This window comes from Ovis aries, chromosome 1 (genome assembly GCF_016772045.2).
Source record: "Ovis aries strain OAR_USU_Benz2616 breed Rambouillet chromosome 1, ARS-UI_Ramb_v3.0, whole genome shotgun sequence".
Classification (NCBI taxonomy): domain Eukaryota; kingdom Metazoa; phylum Chordata; class Mammalia; order Artiodactyla; family Bovidae; genus Ovis; species Ovis aries.
This window is the reverse complement of record NC_056054.1, coordinates 104,865,071-104,888,718: the sequence shown is the minus strand read 5'-3', so window position 1 is coordinate 104,888,718 and position 23,648 is coordinate 104,865,071. Positions and strand designations below refer to the sequence as shown.

Genomic DNA, 23,648 nt, shown 5'->3' with positions numbered 1-23,648 from the left:
TATTCACGTGTACATATTATAGTGAAAGTGAAAGTTGCTCCATTGTGTCTGACTCTTTGCTACCCCGTGGACTATACAGTCCATGGAATTCTCCAGACCAGAATACTGGAGTGGGTAGCCATTCCTTTCTCTAGGGGATCTTCCCAACCCAGGTATCAAGCCCAGATCTCCTGCATTGCTGGCAGGTTCTTTACCAGCTGAGCCACCAGGGAAGCCCATACATATTATACATAGATATAAAATTTAATTTGTTTTGTTTTTTAAAAAATTAAAGGGATATGTTTGGTTAGTTAGTTGACTGGTTAGACATCAGAGATAGCTTTTAGTTTTTGAGACAATTGACTGAGTTATTCTAGATATTTAAACTTATATTATGAAACCTCAAGTCAAACTATAAAGCACAAAACACAATACTTCAACCTTTAAATGTTTTCAAAACATGTTTCGTTTAAAGGGCCTTTAAGAAATGATCTATTGTCATCATTTCTTCCATTTTCATTTAAATTTTGCTTGGTTTCTATCAAATTCAAACAAAGGTCAGCATAATACTTCTATTAGGTAAGGCTCCGTTGGATACAGGGATGATGAAAAGATGAAAGGGAATTTGCTGATATCAAAAATTGAGATAACCAAGGGTTTACCTGAATTCCCGTCAATTTAGACATGCACGGATCAAAGATGTCCTTAGGGCTCCACTCTCTTCATCTTTCAGTTTTATTTATCCCTCCTTGGCTATGAAGGCAGATATCCACTCCACAAATGACAGTGAGATGGCCTTTGGAAGGCCTCATATCACAAAATCCTAGTTTCAGTTCATTTGCTCAGTTGTGTCCTCCTTTTGGCGACCCCATGAATTGCAGCACACCAGGCCTCCCTGTCCATCACCAACTCCCAGAGTTCACTCAAACTCACGTCCATCGAGTCGGTGATGCCATCCAGCCAGCTCATTTTCTGTCATCCCCTTCTCCTCCTGCCCCTAATCCCTCCCAGCATCAGAGTCTTTTCCAATGAGTCAACTCTTCACATGAGGTGGCCAAAGTACTGGAGTTTCAGCTTTAGCATCATTCCTTCCAAAGAAATCCCAGGGCTGATCTCCTTCAGAATGGACTGGTTGGGTCTCCTTGCAGTCCAAGGGACTCTCAAGAGTCTTCTCCAACACCACAGTTCAAAAGCATCAATTCTAGTTTAACAACCTGGAAAAAGAAGCCATCATTAGTTCCCCCACAGCCCCCTGCAAAAGCTTAGAAAGACTGATTGTTCTCCTGCTTGGCTGAGTTGCATGCCCAACTATGTACCACTCTAGAAGGCAGAAGAGGGGAGGAGGGTTCCAGTTGGCCAGATATAGGTCATAGAACCACACCTAGAGAGGGAAGGTAGGCCCAAACTGATTGTATCAGATGGATTCCTCACAAGAAAGGAGTTCTGTACAAGAAGAGAGCCAGAAGAGGCCTGAGACAGACCACACGAGACATTCAGTCCCACACTTTATCTCTGGGTGGTAGGAGTAGAAGAAAATTAATTTTTTATGTTTTTATCTATATGTCAGATTTTCATCTAAGACCATGTACTATTTTCATAAACAGGGAAAAAGCAATGAATATTGTTTATATTTCTAAAAGTCCTATCAGTTCAGTTCAGTCGCTCAGTCATGTCTGACTCTTTGCGATCCCATGAACCGCAGCATGCCACGCCTCCCTGTCCATTACCAACTCCTGGAGTCCACCCAAACCCATGTCCATTGAGGCAGTGATGCCATCCAACCATCTCATCCTCTGTCGTCCCCTTTTCCTCCTGCTCTCAATCTTTCCCAGCATCAGGGTCTTTTCAAATGAGTCTGCTCTTCGCATCAGGTGGCCAAAGTATTGGGAGTTTCAGCTTCAGCATCAGTCCTTCCAATGAACATTCAGGACTGATATCCTTTAGGATGGACTGGTTGGATCTTCTTGCAGTCCAAGGGACTCCAAAGAGTCTTATCCAACACCACAGTTCAAACACATCAATTCTTTGGCGCTTAGCTTTCTTTATAGTCCAACTCTCACATCCATACATGACCACTGGAAAAACTATAGCCTTGACTAGCCAGACATCTGTTGGCAAAGTAATGTCTCTGCTTTTCAATATGCTGTCTGCTGCTGCTACTGCTGCTGAGTCGCTTCAGTCGTGTCCGACTCTGTGCGACCCCATAGACGGCAGCCCATCAGGCTCCCCCGTCCCTGGGATTCTCCAGGCAAGAACACTGGAGTGGGTTGCCATTTCCTTCTCAAATGCATGAAAGTGAAAAGTGAAAGTGAAGTTGCTCAGTCGTGTCCAACCCTCAGCGACCCCATGGACTGCAGCCTTCCAGACTCCTCTGTCCATGGGATTGTTGTCTAGGTTGGTCATAACTTTCCTTCCAAGAAGTAAACATCTTTAATTTCATGGCTGCAATCACCATCTGCAGTGATTTTGGAACCCAGAAAAATAAAGTCAGCCACTGTTTCCACTGTCCCCCCATCTATTTGTCATGAAGCGATATATAGAAAGATGGATTGTTAAGTGAAAAAAGGTAAATTGTTGGACAGTGTCTATAGTATGATCCCATTTATGGTAAAACACTTCTAAAGTACATAGGAAATGATTGTAGTATTTACCCTAGAGGGTCGTCAGGAACAGGTTATGGCAGTCTTTTGCTTTTTATTTTAGGGCATTTATACTGTTGCATTTTTTCATCATGCACATGTATGTCTTTTATAATAATTACAAACTGTGGATAACGAATACTTTGTGTTCACAGGTGTGTGCGTGGGTGCATGCTCAGTGGCTTCAGTCCTGTCCCACTCTTTGAGACCCTATGGACTGTAACAATAAATATAGAATGGTGTATTAGTTATCTATTGCTCTGTAACAAACTGTCCCACAAACTTAGTGGCTAAAAACAAAATATATTTACTATGTCACAGTTTCTGTGAGTTAGGAATTCAGGCATGACTTCACAGACTTACACAAGCCACATTCAGAGTGTCAGCTTACAGCTGCCATCTCAGCTGAAGACTCAACTGAGAAGGATCTGCATGCAAGTTCACTCATATGGTGGTTGTCAGGGTCAATTCCTCATGAGTTTTTGCCCTGAGGCCACCCTCCGTTCCTTGCCATGTAAGTCTCTCTGGAGAATATCCCACAACATCAGAGTGAGGAAGTGAAGGGGAAGAGATAGTACCAGCAAAAGAGAATATTAGCAAAACGAAAGCCATGGACCTGCTACCTCATTACTTTGCTCTATTCTGTTTGCTTGTTAGGAGCAAGGCACTAGGTACATACGGCCCACACTGGAGGGGAGAAGATTATACAAGGGCACGAATACCAGAGGAGCCAGGTCAGATGCTTCCTGTGACCATTGGAATAGCCAGGTCAGATGCTTCCTGTGACCATTGGAATAGCCTGAACGGCTTCATCGGGGAGGAACTGGAAAGGCACAACTTAAAAGAGTGAGAAATTTCAGCAGAATGAGAGAAAAGTGGAGGGAAATACGGAAAGGAAGCACAGAAATAAAGAAGATATATGGGAGAAAAGTGGGTAAGTGTTTTCAGGGAACGGACTAGACCATAGACCATATTGTTGAAAAAAGTGAACTTTTCTTGGGAGTAATGAGGGTGGAAGAGTAAGTTAGGAACTAAATGCCAAACTAAGGAATTTTAAGTTTATTCTCTGCAGTGACTAACCAGGCTATTCATCAGTATCCTCACCAAAAACTTCTCTTCTGGTTATGTCATGTTATTAATGATTTAACTGATAGCTCAGGGGCGGGTCATGACTTTAAGGAAAAGTATCACATCACAGTACATAATTCACAAAGTAGATAATGTGCTTATAAAAAATAGAAAGTTGGTTACAAATTTATTCTAATCTCATCATATTGCTTTGATTTTATGTTGTAGTAAATGTCGCATGAGGAGCCTGAAGGTTTTGGAAATACTTATACAGGGAATGATACTGATTATAATGCTTTCAATTAAATATTTAATATACATTTGTATTCAGTAGCAGTGTTGAGAGTGGAACAAGCAACAGTTTTGAAGCCAGGAAGAGAATTTTAATACCGTTTGAATCTACTTTTTGAATGTTTCAAAGAAAAGGATGTAATAAAAATGTGCTGAATAGGTCAAGTAAGCGCAAGGCCACTGAAAGGGTCATTAAATATGGCACCAACGAAATGGTTGATAGCTTCAATAAAATTAGTTTTAGCAAAGTGGTAGGAATGGAAGCTTCAGCAAGCATTGAAGAATTCATGGGGCTCCCATTCTGGCAATATGAAAGAAAAGTTACTATTCAAAGCACTCCAATACAAACAAAAAAACACTCCTGCTTTAAAAACAATTCCTAAAAATACTAAATAAAATATTTTTTTAATCTCCATATATGTATATATATGAGCAGGCAAGAAAGTAAGGGAATTCCTCAGAGGCTAAAATAAATCAAAAGCATAAAACCAGAGGGTGAATGAGCACTGAATCCAGCCCCCTTCCTAGGAGCATCTCGTGACCCCCAATAACCTAGAGCTGTAGTCTCATCAACCATGCTATGAAACAGAAAGCCAAGTTTAGTGCCCTTGCAAATTGGAAATTTGGTTTTAAAAGCTTGCATAAAGCCAGTACTGTCAAAGGGCTATACTCTCTGTGAAAAGTTTGCTTCATAAAGGGAGAGGGATATAGCTCTTGAATGGAGTAAGGTAAAATTTCCCCCAAATAATTCATAAGCAGCAAGGTGGCCCTTACAAAGATTTGGTAACCAAATTCATGCTACTGCTTGATTGGAAAACTCCAGGCCAAAAATTCAGTTCAGAGTGGCTCCAAGTTTTGGAGTGTCCCTGACATAATAAGCAGAAATAAAAAGTGTTTCTAAGGGAAATACCCTTAAAGTAGGCCTCAAATATTGCTCACAATACAGTTTGAACAAATAGAAGAACACAATAAAAATTACAGAATATATGAGAAAACAAGACATCATCTGAGAAAATCAGAAGAAAAACCTACAGCGAAATCAGACCCACAAAGAAGTGTAGTATTGAAATGATCATATAAACAAAAACAAATATATTGGTAGATTAAAAAAAAAAGACTTAAACACATGGGTAAGGAACAAGACTGTAAAAATGACCTTGCTATGAAAAAGTGCCAAACTGAACTTCCAGAAATAAAAAATCGGTGACATTCTAAAAGGGAAATTAGTTAGAAACATGGAGAGAATAAAAAAAATGAGCTAAATTTCCAACTTAAGAAATTAGAAAAAGAACAACAGACTAATCAAGAGGAAAATATCAGGTAGAAAATAATAAGTAGAGAAATAATGAAATTGAAAACAGGATCAATAAAGCCAAGGTTGATTGAAAATCGATAAACATGAGGGAAACTGATTTTGTTTAAGATAGAGAGACAGAAAAAGAGGCACAAAGCAATACTGCCTTTTATGCATAACATTGGAAGTCACACCACAGCATTAATTCTGCCAAATTTTATTCATTAGAAGCAAGTCACTACAACAACCCATATTCCCCTTTTGTGAGAAGAGGTTTAAACATGCAGACATGTTTTAAAACCACTATTTCCTATATTACAGTTTCTACCTGGAACAGTAAGACCAAAAAGAAAAAAGTGAATAAAATGTATACAGACTAGAAGAGAAGAGTCAAATCTGGTATTCACAGGACATATTATCTACATGAAAAATACATAGAATAAACAAATCAGTAGAATTTAAAAAGCTGAACATAAATATGCAAAAGTTAGTTGCATAGTTAATAACTGATTAGAAAATGGACTTTAGGAAGAGAGCATTAAAAACTGCAGCAATTGAAAAAAAAAGATACAGTGAAACCTGCTCACCAAGTATCTCCTGATAATGCCTGATAATATCAGTAATCCAATCCTGAAAACCAGATATTCCGCACAAAAAATCTAATCAGGGCTCATTCCCCATTATTTTATTTATTTTTTTAAATATAAATTTATTTATTTTCATTGGAGGTTAATTACTTTACAATATTGTATTGGTTTTGCCATACATCAGCATGAATCCACCACAGGTATACACATGTTCCCCATCCTGAACCCCCCTCCCTCCTCCCTCCCTGTACCATCCCTCTGGGTTGTCCCAGTGCACCAGCCCCAAGCATCCAGTATCATGGATCAAACCTGGACCGACGATTCATTTCATATATGATATTGTACGTTTCAACGCCATTCCCCCAAATCATCCCACCCTCTCCCTCTCCCACAGAGTCCAAAAGACTGTTCTATACATCTGTGTCTCTTTTGCTGTCTTGCATACAGGGTTATCATTACCATCTTTCTAAATTCCATATATATGCGTTAGTATACTGTATTGGTGTTTTTCTTTCTAGCTTACTTCACTCTGTATAATCGGCTCCAGTTTCATCCACCTCATTAGAACTGATTCAAATGTATTCTTTTTAATGGCTGAGTAATATTCCATTGTGTATATGTACCACAGCTTTCTTATCCATTCATCTGCTGATGGACATCTAGGTTGCTTCCATGTCCTGGCTATTATAAACAGTGCTGCGATGAACATTGGGGTACACGTGTCTCTTTCAATTCTGGTTTCCTCGGTGTGTATGCCCAGCAATGGGATTGCTGGGTCATAAGGCAGTTCTCTTTCCAGTTTTTTAAGGAATCTCCACACTGTTCTCCATAGTGGCTGTACTAGTTTGCATTCCCACCAACAGTGTAAGAGGGTTCCCTTTTCTCCACACCCTCTCCAGCATTTATTGCTTGTAGACTTTTGGATCGCAGCCATTCTGACTGGCATGAAATGGTACCTCATTGTGGTTTTGATTTGCATTTCTCTGATAATGAGTGATGTTGAGCATCTTTTCATGTGTTTGTTAGCCATCTGTATGTCTTCTTTGGAGAAATGTCTATTTAGTTCTTTGGCCTATTTTTTGATTCGGTTGTTTATTTTTCTGGAGTTGAGCTGCAGGAGTTGCTTGTATATTTTTAAGATTAGTTGTTTGTCAGTTGCTTCATTTGCTATTATTTTCTCCCATTCTGAAGGCTGTCTTTTCACCTTGCTTATAGTTTCCTTTGTTGTGCAGAAGCTTTTAAGTTTAATTAGGTCCCATTTGTTTATTTTTGCTTTTATTTCCAGTATTCTGGGAGGTGGGTCATAGAGGATCCTGCTGTGATGTATGTCAGAGAGTGTTTTGCCTATGTTCTCCTCTAGGAGTTTTATAGTTTATGGTCTTACATTTAGATCTTTAATCCATTTTGAGTTTATTTTTGTGTATGGTGTTAGAAAGTGATCTAGTTTCATTCTTTTACAAGTGGTTGACCAGTTTTCCCAGCACCGCTTGTTAAAGAGATTGTCTTTAATCCATTGTATATTCTTGCCTCCTTTGTCAAAGATAAGGTGTCCATAGGTGCATGGATTTATCTCTGGGCTTTCTATTTTGTTCCATTGATCTATATTTCTGTCTTTGTGCCAGTACCATACTGTCTTGATGACTGTGGCTTTGTAGTAGAGCCTGAAGTCAGGCAGGTTGATTCCTCCAGTTCCATTCTTCTTTCTCAAGATTGCTTTGGCTATTCAGGGTTTTTTGTGGTTCCATACAAATTGTGAAATTATTTGTTCTAGCTCTGTGAAAAATACCATTGATAGCTTAATAGGGATTGCATTGAATCTATAGATTGCTTTGGGTAGTATACTCATTTTCACTATATTAATTCTTCCGATCCATGAACATGGTATATTTCTCCATCTATTAGTGTCCTCTTTGGTTTCTTTCACCAGTGTTGTATAGTTTTCTATATATAGGTCTTTAGTTTCTTTAGGTAGATATATTCCTAAGTATTTCATTCTTTTCGTTGCAATGGTGAGGGGAATTGTTTCCTTAATTTCTCTATTTTCTCATTATTAGTGTAAAGGAATGCAAGGGATTTCTGTGTGTTGATTTTATATCCTGCAACTTTACTATATTCATTGATTAGCTCTAGTAATTTTCTGGTGGAGTCTTTAGGGTTTTCTATGTAGAGGATCATGTCATCTGCAAACAGTGAGAGTTTTACTTCTTTTCCAATCTGGATTCCTTTTATTTCTTTTTCTGCTCTGATTGCTGTGGCCAAAACTTCTAAAACTATGTTGAATAGTAGTGGTGAAAGTGGGCACCCTTATCTTGTTCCTAACTTTAGGGGAAATGCTTTCAATTTTTCACCATTTAGGATAGTGTTTGCTGTGGGTTTGTCATATATAGCTTTTATTATGTTGAGGTATGTTCCTTCTATTCCTGCTTTCTGGAGAGTTTTATCATAAATGGATGTTGAATTTTGTCAAAGCCTTTCTCTGCATCTATTGAGATAATCATGTGGCTTTTATTTTTCAATTTGTTAATGTGGTGAATTACATTGATTGATTTGCGGATATTGAAGAATCCTTGCATCCCTGGGATAAAGCCCCACTTGGTCATGGTGTATGATCTTTTTAATATGTTGTTGAATTCTGATTGCTAGAATTTTGTTAAGGATTTTTGCATCTATGTTCATCAGTGATATTGGCCTGTAGTTTTCTTTTTTTGTGGCATCTTTGTCAAGTTTTGGTATTAGGGTGATGATGGCCTCATAGAATGAGTTTGGAAGTTTACCTTCCTTTGCAATTTTCTGGAAGAGTTTGAGTAGGATAGGTGTTAGCTCTTCTCTAAATTTTTGGTAGAATTCAGCTGTGAAGCTGTCTGGACCTGGGCTTTTGTTTGCTGGAAGATTTCTGATTATAGTTTCAATTTCCTTGCTTGTGATGGGTCTGTTAAGATTTTCTGTTTCTTCCTGGTTCAGTTCTGGAAAGTTGTACTTTTCTAAGAGTTTGTCCATTTCTTCCACGTTGTCCATTTTATTGGCATATTTCTGATAGTAGTCTATTATGATCCTTTGTATTTCTGTGTTGTCTGTTGTGATCTCTCCATTTTCGTTTCTAATTTTATTGATTTGATTTTTCTCCCTTTGTTTCTTGATGAGTCTGACTAATGGTTTGTCAATTGTATTTATCCTTTCAAAAAAACAGCTTTTTACTTTGTTGATTTTTTCCCCATTATTTTAAAAGGAAAAAATTATAATGTATTAAATTTCAAACCACTCTCTAAATCAATTTCCTAAAACTAAACACAATAGAACACCAGTAAAAAGTTGGCTTAAAGCTCAACATTCAGAAAACTAAGATCATGGCACCTGGTTCCATCACTTCATGGAAAATAGATGGGGAAACAGTGGAAACGGTGGCTGACTTTATTTTTCTGGGCTCCAAAATCACTGCAGATGGTGATTGCAGCCATGAAATTAAAAGATGCTTACTCCTTGGAAGGAAAGTTATGACCAACCTAGATAGCATATTCAAAAGCAGAGACATTACTTTGCCAACAATGGTCCATCTAGTCAAGGCTATAGTTTTTCCTGTGGTCATGTATGGATGTGAGAGTTGAACTGTGAAGAAAGCTGAGTGCTGAAGAATTGATGCTTTTGAACTGTGGTGTTGGAGGAGACTCTTGAGAGTCCCATGGACTGTAAGGAATCCAACTAGTCCATTCTAAAGGAGATCAGTCCTGGGTGTTCTTTGGAAAGAATGATGCTAAAGCTGAAACTCCAGTACTTTGGCTACCTTTGGCTACCTGCGAAGAATTGACTCATTGGAAAAGACTCTGATGCTGGGAGGGATTGGGGGCAGAAGGAGAAGGGGATGACAGAGGATGAGATGGCTGGATGGCATCACGGACTCGATGGACGTGAGTTTGAGTGAACTCCAGGAGTTGGTGATGGACAGGGAGGCCTGGCGTGCTGCAATTCATGGAGAGTTGGACATGACTGAGCGACTGAACTGAAGTAACAGATGGTAATAATAGGATAGAAAATGCTAAAACTCTCAATAATTAATATAATTGTTAACAAACAGCTGTTCTGCATGCAGTAGAATTGCTTTTTTAAAAACCAATATCCCTATATGCACCTCCTTTGTTGACACTGGGTTTACGTCTCAAAACATCTGATTCTGATATTTTACCAACAATTCTAATATTCTACCAACAATCCTGTATTTGCAATGTAACTTGAGAATTTCCCTGCATGTTGTTTTGTAAAAACAATTGATGTCAGTTGGGAGGACAAAAAATACATTTTTACTGTACAACCACAGGCCCAAAATACTGTATTTGTAATTTAATTTCTGAAACACATTCATTATAGCCACCTTAAACTCTGTGCATGATAACTCTAATATGTGGATTTCCTGCTGACCTCTTTTTATTGTTTATCTTGTGTCTGAATTTTGGGAAAGTCTATTCTTTTTTTCCACCCTATTTTTCTTTTAATGCTAGATGTACTATATGAAAATGTTTGAAGTACTGGACAATATTATCTTCTCCCAGGGAAAATGGTTCATAGGAGAGGTTAAGACAGGGGCAAACCACTTAATACATCTAAGATTGAATTATTTCAAGTTGGATTTCAATTTCCTTGAGAGTTAGGGATCACAATCTAAACCTGGTATGTTTACCAGGACCCTTCTCATCAGTGAGTTCTGAACTTCAGTTACTGTCCCCCTTCCAAAAGCTCTATCCAGCTTCTTACCCTCACAGCTTTGACTTCAGAATTCAAAAATACAGTTGTTGTTGCTGTTTAGTCTCTAAGTCATGCCTAATTCTTTGTGACCCCCATGGACAATAGCCCACCAGGCTCCTCTGTCCATGGCATTTCCCAAGCAAGAATACTGAAGCGGATTGCCATTTCCTTCTCCAGGCAATCTTGGTGACCCAGGGATTGAACCAACATCTCCTGCATTGGCAGGCGGCCAGCAACCATTGGCAGGTGGACTCTTTACCACTGAGCCACCAGGAAAGCTAACAGTAAATACCATATGTGGGGTCAAATGTTTGTCTCACTTCTGTGGGATTCCCTCTTCTCCAGTCTCTTCACTCTTAAATCCTTTGCTATCTCAATGGATATGCTTTCAAATAGATATTTTAAAAAATATTTTATCCAGCTCTTCTAACTATTCTTCATGGGAGGTTTGATCTGATACAATGTTTTGAAATGTCCTTGGATGATTTTAATTTATTCTACCTCACTCAAAGATTTTTTAAATGGAAGTCCTTAATAACACCCAAAGTATTTCTCAAATGTAAAATTCTGCCAATAAAAACTTTGAGAACCCACCAGAACATTAACAGAACACACTGATCTGGCTCTTGAGAAGTCCTGACATATTCAGTACCATTCCTGGCAGGGATACTGAGACGGACCATTCCAAAGACTTTTCTTTGCCTTAGCTTTTTATTGCTACCAAACTATCACTGCAAAAACATATATGCCCACAAACATCGTTTTCTTCTTCCCAGTAACTTGTACCCTCTATCTGTAATTACTCCCAATGTTAGAAATTAATTCATGTATATACAACCTGAACTTTGAGCTTACAGAAAAGGCTCACAGAAGTAAAAATTCATCTTTAAGAGGTCACAGAAAGGAAATTCTTCAGTTTGAAAGAAACTGTTTTGCAGCTATCTTAGTCCCCTGTCCAGGGATTGAACCTGGGCCCCTGGCAGTGGGAGCTCGGAGTCCTAACCACTGGACTGCCAGGGAGTTCTCAGAAATTGCTATTCTTCCATTTCCTTGAAGGAAGAGAGCTTTCTTCCATCTCTGTGCCTCTAAAACGCTATTCCTTCTTTTGAGAACCTTCTCCCACTTTATTTTTCATTGTATGCTCCACTTGAGATTTCCTTGGCCTCGCTTTTAATCTGGGCCAGCTCTGCATAGACTCCACCCACTTTCATGCAAGTACACACTATGCTAACACCGCACACCTCTTCCCTCCTGGCTACCCAGTGGATGCGGAGACATCCGAAACTGTGGGGCGCACTGCACGGCAGAAGGGGCAGGGGAGTCAACTCTCCTAACAGAAGGAAAGCAGGAGTCAGTGGGACAATTCTGGTCTTCTTTCCCCAAGACAGTTTATTAAGCAATTGAAGACATCTTTAAAATGTTTTCCCAGGCAGATTTTCCTGAAACATATTTTATGTGACTTTTTGGAGAACAGTCCCATAAAATCAAGCTATCCTATTTGCACGAAGTGGCAGCTAGTCTATAAACACATCCTCATATTAACTCCTTCTTTCTCTGTATGTAAACTCAAACAAATATTGTCGGGGTAGAATGAAATAACAATGACCAGTTTACGGAGTTAAAAAAAGAGAAAAAACAGAACCAAAAATTAGACAATAGTGCTGTATTATTCAGAAGGGGTAAGAAAAGTGCTAAGCTATTCAAAAGCTCTTGTACTGTGTCGAAGAGAATGTCAACATTGTGTTTAAACTTTAGAATGCATGATAAATTTTAAGGGTAACCACTAAAAAGAGAAAGCATAATTCCAAATATTTAGAAAGAAAAATATGGAATAGGAAAAAAGTTCAAAAATAACTCAGTTAATCCAAAACGAAAGGAAAGGGGTAGGGGAAGTAAGAAAGAAAAAAAGCAGAAACATAGAAAACATGGATCAAGTAGAAATCAGACTCAGTTTCAAATATATCAAGAATTAAATACATGTGGACAAAAATTGACAGTTACAAGACAGAGATTATCAAAATTTTTTAAAAGTCCATCTGGATTTCTGAGTACTTCTAAAGCAAAAGAACTTAGAATGATTAAAAGTAAAAGGAATGAAAATAATATTCCAAGCAAATACTAAAAGAAAGCTAGTTTGGCCATGTTAATATCAGATAAAATATATTGAAGATAATGAGCATTATAGGGATAGAAAGGGATAACTCTATAATGATTTAAGATTTAATTACCATAACACTTCCCTGTGGCTCAGCTGGTAAAGAACCTGTCTGACAATGCAGAAGACACAAGAGATGCAGGGTTTGATCCCTGGGCAAGGAGATCCCCTGGAGAAGGAAATGGCAATCCACTCCAGTATTCTTGCCTGGAAAACTCTATGGACAGAGTGGCCTGGAGGGCTACAGTCCATGGGGTTGCAAAGAGTCGGACACAGCTGAGCATACACCATAACACAGTTCTAAAAGTATAAGCATCTAATAAAATATGCTCAAGATAATATAGAATATACCGTGATGACCTAGAGGGGTGGGATGGGGGTTTGGTGGGAGGGAAGCTGAAGAAGAAGGGAATATATGTATACATATAGCTGATTTACTTTTTCGTACTGCAGAAATTATCACAACATTGTAAAGCAATTCTACTCCAGTAAAAAAAGACATATAGATTATAACTTGATAAAAACTACAGGGATAAATGGACAAATATATCATCACTGCAGGAGATTTATTTAAACATGTCTTTGTGTCTGATGATTCAAGCAGACCACCCCCCCCAAAAAAAATGTATCAGCCAAGATGTATATCTGAACGACAAAATTAACAAGCTTATAGTAATGGACATACATCAATTTTGCACCCAACAGTGAGAGAGTACAAATTCTTCTCAAGCACATATGGAACATTTACAAAATTGGGCCATGAGTTAAGCTATAAAGCAAATAACAAATTTCAAAGAAAAGTATTACAAAACTATGTTCTAATCACAATGCAGATATTTTAGAATTTAAAATATCCATAGATTTTGAAATTGGAAAATATGCTTTTTAAATAACTCATGAGTCAAGGAAGAAACTATAATACAATTTTAAATACATTTTACAAGTTAATGAAAACAGTATCTATTAAAACTTGTAGGATATGAAAATAGTGCTTCAAGGGAAATTTATTGCTTTAAATACTTTCTACAGGAGGAAGAGGCTGAAAATTAATGAACTAAGTGTATAACTTAAGCAGAAAACAAACAACAGAATAGACTCAAAGAAAGTGAATGGAATATGATCATTATAAGAGCAAAAGTAGGAACTAAAAAATAAAATAGGAAACTAAGTTACAGTAGAGAGAAGCAACAACGCCAAAAGTTGGTTCTTTGAAAAGACCAACAAAATAAACTTCTGCAATGATTTATCTGTGAAAAACAGGTAAGAAGACATAGATAAATAATTTATCAGTCAGTTTTCACTATAATATGCTGTGGTAACTAACAAAACCTGAAATCTCAGTGTTTATTTTTTGCTTGCTCTGTATAGCACATGTCTTCTGCATTCTCAGATCCCCAGTGGAGGACATGCCATTCTCACTGAAGAGGGAAATGAGCAAGAGAGCTAGTGGAAACACAGAATGTTTTTTAAAGATTCTGGTCAGATATGAAGTCATTGTGACCAAAGTCATTGTCAGTTGGGTGGATATGCATACTCCTCCCAAAATGGGCACTTTAAATCACATGGCAATAGGTAGAAATGTGTAGCCCTCCTACAAAAAGGGGAACAAATGTTTGAGGAACCATCTGTCCATCAACATATGAATGGACAGAAGAGCCACAGAAAAAGAATGAAATAATTGCAGCAACAAGGATAGACCTAGAGATCACCATACTAAGTGAAGTAAATCAGACAGAGAATCTTATATGTGAAATCCAAAAAAATGGTACAAATGAACTTATTTACAAAACAGACATAGAAATAGACCCACAGACATAGAAAACAAACTTTCACCAAAGGGAAAAGGTAGAGGGAATAAATTAGGAGTTTAAGATTAACATATACACATGATTATGTATAAAATAGATAAAACAACAGGGACTTACTGTATAGCACAGGGAACTATAGTCAAAATCTTGTAATAACCTATAGTGGAAAAGAATCTGAATACATACACATATATATGTATATACATACACATATTTTGTATATAAATATATATATTTTGTGTATATATATATATATATACACATATAGATACAAAAATAAAAACCCAACAACTGGAAATCGCATAAATATTAGGCTGCCAGAAAATGAATAACGGGTACACTCACAAAATTGAATGACTTGTTTTACAGCCATGAGAATGAATGAAATGCAACTTCACTCAACAACAAGAATGAATCCTAGTGATATGGTCAACATTTGTGTTCTCCCCCAAATTCATAAGTTGAAATCCTAATGCCCAACAGATGGTATTAGGAGGTGGGGCCATTGGCTTAACTCATGAGAGTAGAGCCCTCATGAATGGAATTTAAAGTCTTATAAAGGAGACCCCACAGAGATCCCTAACTCCTTCTGCTATTCAAGGACTCTGCCAATAGGAAAAGGGCCTTCTCTGGAACATCCTGGCACCCTGACTTTCAGCCTCTAGAGCTGTGAGAAATAAATTTCTGTTTACAAATCTTTGGTATTTGTTATAGCAGTCTGAATGGACTAAGTAACTTAGGAATATGTTTGTTAAATGCCCAGAACAGTAGATGAAAGTTCAAAAACATCACACATACACACACAAAAAACTAATTTTAAAATATACTGTTTAATAATGCACATGTGAAAATAAATGAAAGCAATATAAAAGTTGTGTAAACACAAGTCAGGATGGAGGTTACTTCTTAGCAGAAAGCAGTGGTACAGTATGGGGCCCACTTAGAAGATTTAAATTATTGGTAATATTTCTTGTCTCAGTTGGGGTGGCAAAATGGCCGAATTAAAGGTTATGTTCACTATAACATATTAAAAATACTTAATCTGAACTTTCTATCCAAGGACTACTGATTTGGGGGCATTAGGAACTTAGCCAGTGTAGCTGAGATCCTTTTTTTTTTTTTTTTTTAAGATGGTACCCACCTACCATCCAGGCCTTCCGGCCTAACTACGTTATGAATGACTGAGGAGTTGAATCAAGGCCATGAGCAAAAATGCAGCATCCCAAACCCAAGTACCTATTCCGCACCATGCCTACAGCAACACCATTAACAGAACAGTAAAAATCTAAGGAAAGCAGCGACAAAATCCTAGCTTAACTAGGACGCAAACAAAAGAGAGAGAAGTCACGTGGTGCTCCCTCCCACGCCCGGCGCGCCGGTGATGTCACCAATCCGCGACAGGGCCATTGATTTCAGACTGAAGGTAGAGAGGGCTACGTGGTGGGGGAGGGCGGGGGGAGGGTCCGGGCGGCAGTGACTGTCTCTGGTGTCGAGTTGTGTCCCGGAGAATTACAGGACCCGGTAAGAGGTTTTTCCCTTCCCCGCCATCACCTTCTGTGGCCTGAATGCCCGGCTCCCGCCGCCGCTCCAGTGTCGGGCGCTACTGAAAGGGGGAGCGCAGGGGCGCCCGGGTGGGCTGAGGGTGGCCGCAGGGCCAGGTGGGGAGGCGGGGGTCGCGGGCAGCGGCGGGGAGGTGAGCGCCGGGGGCCAAGGGCTCGTGTGCGTGCTCCCGGGTGTGGGCGGCAGAGACTGCGCACGGATGCTCTGGCGCTCGTGCCAGCCAGAGCCGAACAGCTGGGTACCAAAGGCCCTTGTTTCCCTCTCGCCAACTCCCGCGCCTTAGGGAGAGTGACAGGAGAGCGGGGCGCCTGGGACTCGTTCCGGCCCGCTCCTTTCTGCGTCTTCAGCTCTGACTGCATAGGCCCGCGCCTCATCCCTGGGATAACATCCGCCGCCCTTGGCCTGCCTTCCACAGGGAAGGCGTAGGCGTCCGCCGTGTAGAGCCCACTGCGGGGTCACGGACACTGCGCTCCGCCTCGCTCTGGCCTTGGTGCAGGAAGCCTAGTTGCGTCACCTCCCCTTCCTTCATCTGGCTTGATTCTTGGGCCCCGCTAGAGGGTAAGCCTGCCTTAGGTGTGACGTGTTGATGTCAGAGTTTGGGAAACTTGTCTTTCAAGAAGGCCTTAGTACCTGTCACTGGATACTCAACGCAGTGTCGGGGTGTCCCAGCCTGCGGTAAGGGAGGGAGCAGAGCCTAAGCTGCTAAGGGAGGAGGATGTGCACACGGAGGCCTGCACAGTGGCTGATGTTGAGAGGGAGGCCGGATCTCTAGAACAGGCCACTGGGAGCGAGAACGCAGGAGCAACAAATTGTCCAGCAAATGTGAGTGGTGATGCCAGTTTCTTTCTTTACTAAAGAAAGCCTGTTCCCATCGTATCAGAGATCCTGAAATATCTTCTCCATTATTTCATTATTTCACAGTTGGGTGTGCTTGCTGTATGAGAGGCAGGGAATAGAGTGGAAAGGGGGCATGAACTTTGGGAGTCAGGTCTGCTTTGCCAGCTGTATGACAGTGACTGAATTATTTAACCTTTCTACTCCTACTTGATCTTATCTACAAAATGAGGATAATTAAATCTACCTTGCAGGGTTGTTGTCAGAATTTGAAGTGTCTAGCTATTATTAGTAAGATCCTAGCACCCAAGACTTGAACTTGCTCCCTTGCTGAAGATATCCCGTTGGTACAGCTGCTTGAAAAGCAGGGGAACTTTCTGCTATTCTGGATATTTGCTATTCTGCCAGATAGGATAAAGCAGAGTTTGGATGGGGGTGGGGAGACTAGAAACCCACCATCTCTCTACAGTAGACCATCAAATTTTAGAACTGGAAAAAGATTAAGCCTCACTTTATTCTCTTAATTATGCTTAGTTGCTTCATTCGTGTCCAACTCTTTGCAGTCCCATAGACTGCAACCCAACAGGCTCCTCTGTCCATGGGATTTCCCAGGCAAGGCTACCAGAGGGGGTTGCCATTTCCTTCTCCATCTCTTAATCGTAACTTCTCTGTATTGAGCACGTGCTAGGTGTGTGACTCTGTAACCAGGCTCTTTACAGACACTAATTGATTTAATCCCTCCAGCAACCCAGTGCTATAATAAGTATTATTCCCATTTTACAGATGCAGAAGATGAGCTTAGCCAAGTTTCTGACACTAGTTAATGGCAGAGCTGGAACTTGAACCCAGGCCCTCAGGCTATGTGGCGTTTGGGTCTTGTTATTTTTCAGCATCACCAACTCAGTAGACATGAATTTGAGCAAACTCCCAGAGAGAGTGAAAAACTGGCCTGCTGCAGTCCATGGGGTCAAAAAGAGTTGGACACAATTTAGCAACTGAACAACATTTCTCAATGACTTGAGCCCAGGCAGTGTGAGCCTAGTGTAGTGGGGGAAGGGAGGCATAAGCAGAATTTAGAAGGCCAGTGTTTGCTCTAAGAATAACATCTCATTGTCCAGTGATAAATTATCTTGTATTTTACATCTTTCCGAGCATTGTCCAGATGTGAACCAAGATTTGGCCTTTTCACACAAAGAAAAAGGAAAGGCTCATGGGCACACGGTGCTGGGATCATAGACACGCAATAGATACTTGGAAAGAAGAAAACATCTTGAGATATTGTTACTTCAGCCAGGAGTAACATTGCTTAAGACAGTTTCCTTCAAGCTAGTTATTTTTATACTGTAACAGGGTGTAATGTGACCTTCCTTCTGATTAGTGGATTTAAAGATTTGAAGCTGTGATTCAAACCACGACTGGTATTATCTGTGACCAACTGATTTAAGTTTTCAAATATGTGAACCACAGGATCTGAGCTTTTGGGCTTTTGTAGTGATCTCTTGAGATGCGGCAGTTTATTTTGCTCTAACATCTGTTAGACTTGGACCATAGTGAGTACAGCTGCTTGAGTTAAGTTTCCTGGAGAACACTGGATGATCATTTGGTATCAGGGTTAAAGAGTTCACAATATTAAGTTTGTCACAAAATTAAGTATTTGAGAAAGATCTGTGATGGATGTGCATTAATGTGGGAAGAGTAAATGGGTTTTAAACAGATGATATTGTTGGTGTTTTTGATCAGCTGTTCTGTGTTGTTTCTCAGTTTGAGGATGACTTTCAGCTGTATGGTGAGTTATTAGGAACTTGGAAGATTTGCATAACCCACCCATGTAGATTGTGACAAATAAACTCTCAGTTCCTCCACCCAAGGAGCTCTCATTGCTGCTTCTGTACCATCCCAGATGTCCTGAAGTCACCTATTTCATCACGTTTATCAGACTTAATGGGAGAGATGCTTTAATATAATTTATCCTTCGTTTCGCTTTGTACCCCCCGCCCCCCACCACCACCACACACAGAGTGAAGTTCCTTCCCCAGAAGGGTATATACTAATCTAATTGCAAATAGCAGAAACCTAATGTAAACTAACGTAAGCAAAAAAAGATTGATTATTTAACTAGGAGGTCCAAAGGTGAACTTCAGGCATGGCTGGATCATGAGGCTGAAATGATGCTGTGAAGACTCTCTTCACCCTGCCTTTCTCTGCTTCTTTTTGTTTATTGCCCTCATTCTTTTCTGCTGTTTTCTCTGTTCATATTGAAAAAGGTGACTTCTGGCAGCCCCAAGACTATGGCCTTATAGCTCACTTCTAGCATTGTAAACTAATCATGTAGACAAGGAGCAACGGATGCCATGATTAGGCAAGTCTGTGTCACAGGCCCACTTTTGAAGGGCAGGAGTAAAACTTCTTCCATAACGTCATGGGTTGGGGAAGTGCAGAAGTGCTAGGCAGGTGAAAACACCAAAGGATTGCTTCAAGTGTGTGTGCGTGCGTAGGCATTTGTGCTGACGTGTGTGCTCATATCCACTTCTCTGAGGCATTTCCAGAGTCTTTCAGCTAGAATGAAGCCACCTGGTTTTGTTTGTCCATCGCACATTGTTAGTTTGTTATGGCATCGGTCATGTTCTTTCTCTCTTTTCCTTGCCTTTGCATCTGCTGTTTGGGTTGTGCGTGTGTGTGTGCACACACTCACACACTGTCTTGGCTGATTGACTTCCTTGGGTTCAGGCCATGCTTCTCTTCCCAGAAGCCTTCTTTGACCTCCATCAACTAGGAAGTCACATAAACCCCTGAGCCCAACCCCACTGTGGATTTGATTTCTGTTTGATAACTGTCTATTTTCGGGTCAGTTCTTTGCTAGACTGAGAGCCCCTTGAAGACAGAGGCTGTGTACTCTGTGTTTCTTACTTAGCTAAGAAATTAGCTGCATTATTTTTCTTCTTAGCACTTAGAACAATTGACATTGTATATTTGTTACCTGTCTTCTCACTAAAACATCAGTTTCATGAAAGTAATGAGGAAAGAAATTTTTGTTTTGTTTACCACTGTATCTCTAGGGTCTAGGATGGTGCCTGGCACATAGTATGTGCTTAATAAGTGTTTATTAGATGAATAACTGAAAATCTACTCACAGGGAGAAAATGATGCCACTGTGTTGATTAGGATTAATCAACATTAATCTGCATGATAGATACAGTTGTCACTGTAAATATCTGTAAACACAAGTATGCAGGTGCCATCCCAGCAAGGCAGAACCTCTCTCCCTGTGTGCATCAGCAGAGGTGAAGGGTCAAGCCGCAAGGAACAACCACCTGGAAATTCTACCCTGGGAGATATTTCACCCCCTCCCCCCGAAACCCTCCTGAACTATGATGTTGTTCAGTTGCTAAGACCCGTCTGACTCTTTGAGACCACATGAACTGCAGCATGCCAGGCTTCCCTGTCCTTCATTGTCTCCTGGAATTTGCTCAAACTCATCTCCATTGAGTCAGTGATGCCTTCCAACCATCTCATCCTCTATCGTCCCCTTCTCCTCCTGTTCTCAATCCTTCCCAGCATCAGGGTCTTTTCCAGTCAGTTGGCTCTTCACACCAGGTGGCCAAAGTATTAGAGCCTCAGCTTCAGCATCAGTCCTTCCAATGAATATCCAGGGTTGATGTCCTTTAGGATTGACAGGTTTGATGTCCCTGCAGTCCAAGGGACTTTAAAGAGTCTTTTCATAGTCTAAACTATGATAGGTAGGATATTAAGGCTTTTTTTCATAGTTTGAGTCTTTTTTTTTTCCCCCTTAGAGTATTTATCTTTAAAACATTTTCTTGAGCATTTACAATGAGCCAGGGAAGGTTTTAAGTCCCTTAACAATTCATTCTTTTACTGGAGTTTGGGGATCAAGGGTTGTGAACTTTAAACCTTTTTTTTTTTTAAGTACCCAAACATTCAAAAGAGGCTTAAAAAAAAAATCCAAACTGGAAAGTTATAAAAGAAATGAGACCCCTTTCCATCCAGCTTACCTCACCCTCCAGAGGTAGAGCTACTACTAATAGCTTGCTGTGTATCTCCTCCTTCCTTTTCTTGGACTCTTAAATAGAATTTACTCCATCTTCTTGTCGTTGTTTGGCTTTTCACCCAGATGTTCTGCACACTGATCTGCACCTTACCTTCTCCATAGCCATCTTCCAGGTGCTTCTGCTGTGCCCAGCACTGCTCCCCAGGGACAGCACCCTGCCTTGGAGGGAGTGGCAGAGCCAAATGCAGGGGGACTCGCAGCACAGGGTGCAGCCTGGCCTTCGGCACAGCGGCTGCTCAGGTGTTGGTCTTCGGGCCTCTCCCAGGGAGGGCCCAAACCCGCATCCATCTTCCTGGTACCTCATCTTCAGGAAACCCTGCTCATGCCGCATCTACCCCCCAACAGAAAAAGTGGAGCAGTGATACTCTCCTGTTTCTTCTTTAACACACACAAAACAGTAGTTCTCTCACAATTAGAGGCTGGAGGTGAGAGGGCTGTTGTTTAACCCCACTCTCACCCCCAAATATCTGGGCCTCCCTTCTACCTAGCTGCAGTACCTTCTTGTCCTCGTTTGCTTCCTTAAAAGTGAGTAAGACCATGGCTGAATCATGTTGATGTATGGCAGAATGATACATACGCAGTAATAAAACAGTTGCTGCTGCTGCTGCTAAATCGCTTCAGTCGTGTCTGACTCTGTGCGACCCCATAGACGGCAGCCCACCAGGCTCCCCCGTCCCTGGGATTCTCCAGGCAAGAACACTGGATTGGGTTGCCATTTCCTTCTCCAAATAAAAGTTATCCTCCAGTTAAAAATAATTATTTTTTTAAAGTAAGTACAAGTTTACACTGCAATCCGAGTTTACACTGCAATGCCTGGCCATTCCCTGTGCCTCTGTCTAGCCCTGCCCTCTCCAGGACTGGGTGTTTTAACTGAAAGAGGAAAATCTTGGCTAACTTGACAAACTGTCTCATTTTCATTTGCACTTTTGGTTATGATTTAGTTTGAACTGTTTTTTGTTAACCATTTTTATGTCCATTTAAAAAATTTTGTTAATTTGTGATTTTGTCTATTTGCTTGTTGTCTCTAAATGATTTTGTTTATAAATTATACAAGTTATCTAAAAAATGAGTATGTGCTGATTATAAAAAATCAAAAAAATCTTATGTGCTATAAATACCCTTCCAGTTGGTTGGTTGCCATCTAATTTTGGCTTCATTATTAAGTATACAAAAACCTGTTTTTCATTCTTCTGTAGACAACGTTTTTCCTTTTTGATTTCTTCCTTTGCTTGTAAGCTTAAAAATATTTTTCCTTCATTCTGTGTCCTAAAGGTTTGCTTTTTGACATATGACTAAAAAGTTAATATTTGGTTTTATTTCAGATTTTCGCAAGACATTTGATGTAAATATTGTGCAGTGTTTTAAATAAAAGCAGTTTTAATTAAATAAAAGTCTATGTTTTGTTTTAAAGATACAATAGTATGTATGTATCATATTTTTCCTTTTTTAAATTTAGTAGAATATCAAAGCTTACCCCACAAAACTGACTTCAAATATATGTATAATTGTCATCATTTTAATGTTCTTAAGCATTTTATAAATTGCTGCATGAGATGTTTATCTGTTGCTATTGATCTGGTTTAAAGAAGCACTCTTGTTCAGCTAACAGCTTCTCAGTGTAGTCAAAATGATGAATTTAGCCTCGTCCAATTCCCTCGTCTCAAAACTTCCCTAAATCTCTCTTTGAGATATAATCATATACGATAAACATTTTATGAATATGATATGGTATTCACTGAAATCCATTCAATAAATTTTGACAAATACAGATACCCATTTAATTACCTCCAGATCAAGACGATAAAGGATTTCCATCACTGCAGACAGTTCCCTCATGCACCTTTCTAGTTACCAGCATCCCCAGAGGCTACGACTGTTCTGATGTCTATCATCATAGGTCAGTTTCTCCCTCTCTAAAATGTCGCGTAAATTGAACTATGCAGTATGTACTTCGTGTGTGCTCCTTTTAGTGAGGTTCAGCCGCGTTGCATGCGTCACTGTCTGCTTTGTGCTTGTGCATTCGTTGTTTAATTCATTCATCAGCTTGTGGACTCTGGGGTTGTTTCCAGTTTGTGGCTATCAAGAATAAAGTTCTATGAATATTCTTTTTCTTCTTTTGTTATTGTGGTGAAAAAACACATAAAATTTACCAAATTAACCATTTTCAAATGTACAGTTCAATGGTATATGTATATTCACATGGTGAAACCGATCTCCAGAACTTTTTCATTTTCTTTTTTTAAAATATATATTAATTATTATATTTTTTGGCCATGCAGCATGCAGGATCTTAGTTCCCTGACCAGGCATTGATTCTCATAGGCTCCCTGCAGTGGAAGCGCGGTCTTAACCACTGGACCTCCAGGGAAGTCCCAGAACTTTTTCATTTTGAAATCTAAAACTCTGCACTCATTAAGCAACTCTCCCTTTTCCCTTCTCCCTATCCCTGGTTCCATAAACATTCTTGTGTAAGTCTTTTTGTAACCATCTCTTTTCATTTTCCTTGAGTATAAGACATAGGGTATTTGCATTATTTAGCCTTAGAAGAAACTGCTAAACAGTTTTGAAAGGGGTTGTACTGTTTCACATTCCTTCCCACCAACAGTGTATGAAAGTTCTAGTTTCTCCATGTC

The 23,648-nt window shown here is 39.8% G+C and overlaps 1 protein-coding gene across 14 annotated transcripts in view; it reads left to right on the top strand.

Moving 5' to 3' along the window:
- Nucleotides 1-15,941: 15,941 nt before the first annotated feature.
- The window catches only part of ADAR (adenosine deaminase RNA specific), a 51,752-nt gene continuing 44,045 nt past the window's right edge, over nucleotides 15,942-23,648 (top strand). For 7 of the 14 annotated variants that reach the window (XM_060402377.1, XM_060402365.1, XM_060402356.1 and 4 more), the window contains exon 1: nucleotides 15,970-16,076. The gene's annotated coding sequence lies outside the window, so the exon portion shown is untranslated. Of the gene's footprint in view, nucleotides 16,077-23,648 lie in introns of all 14 variants that reach the window. The other 7 variants (XM_060402331.1, XM_060402314.1, XM_060402344.1 and 4 more) reach the window with 2 other exon arrangements.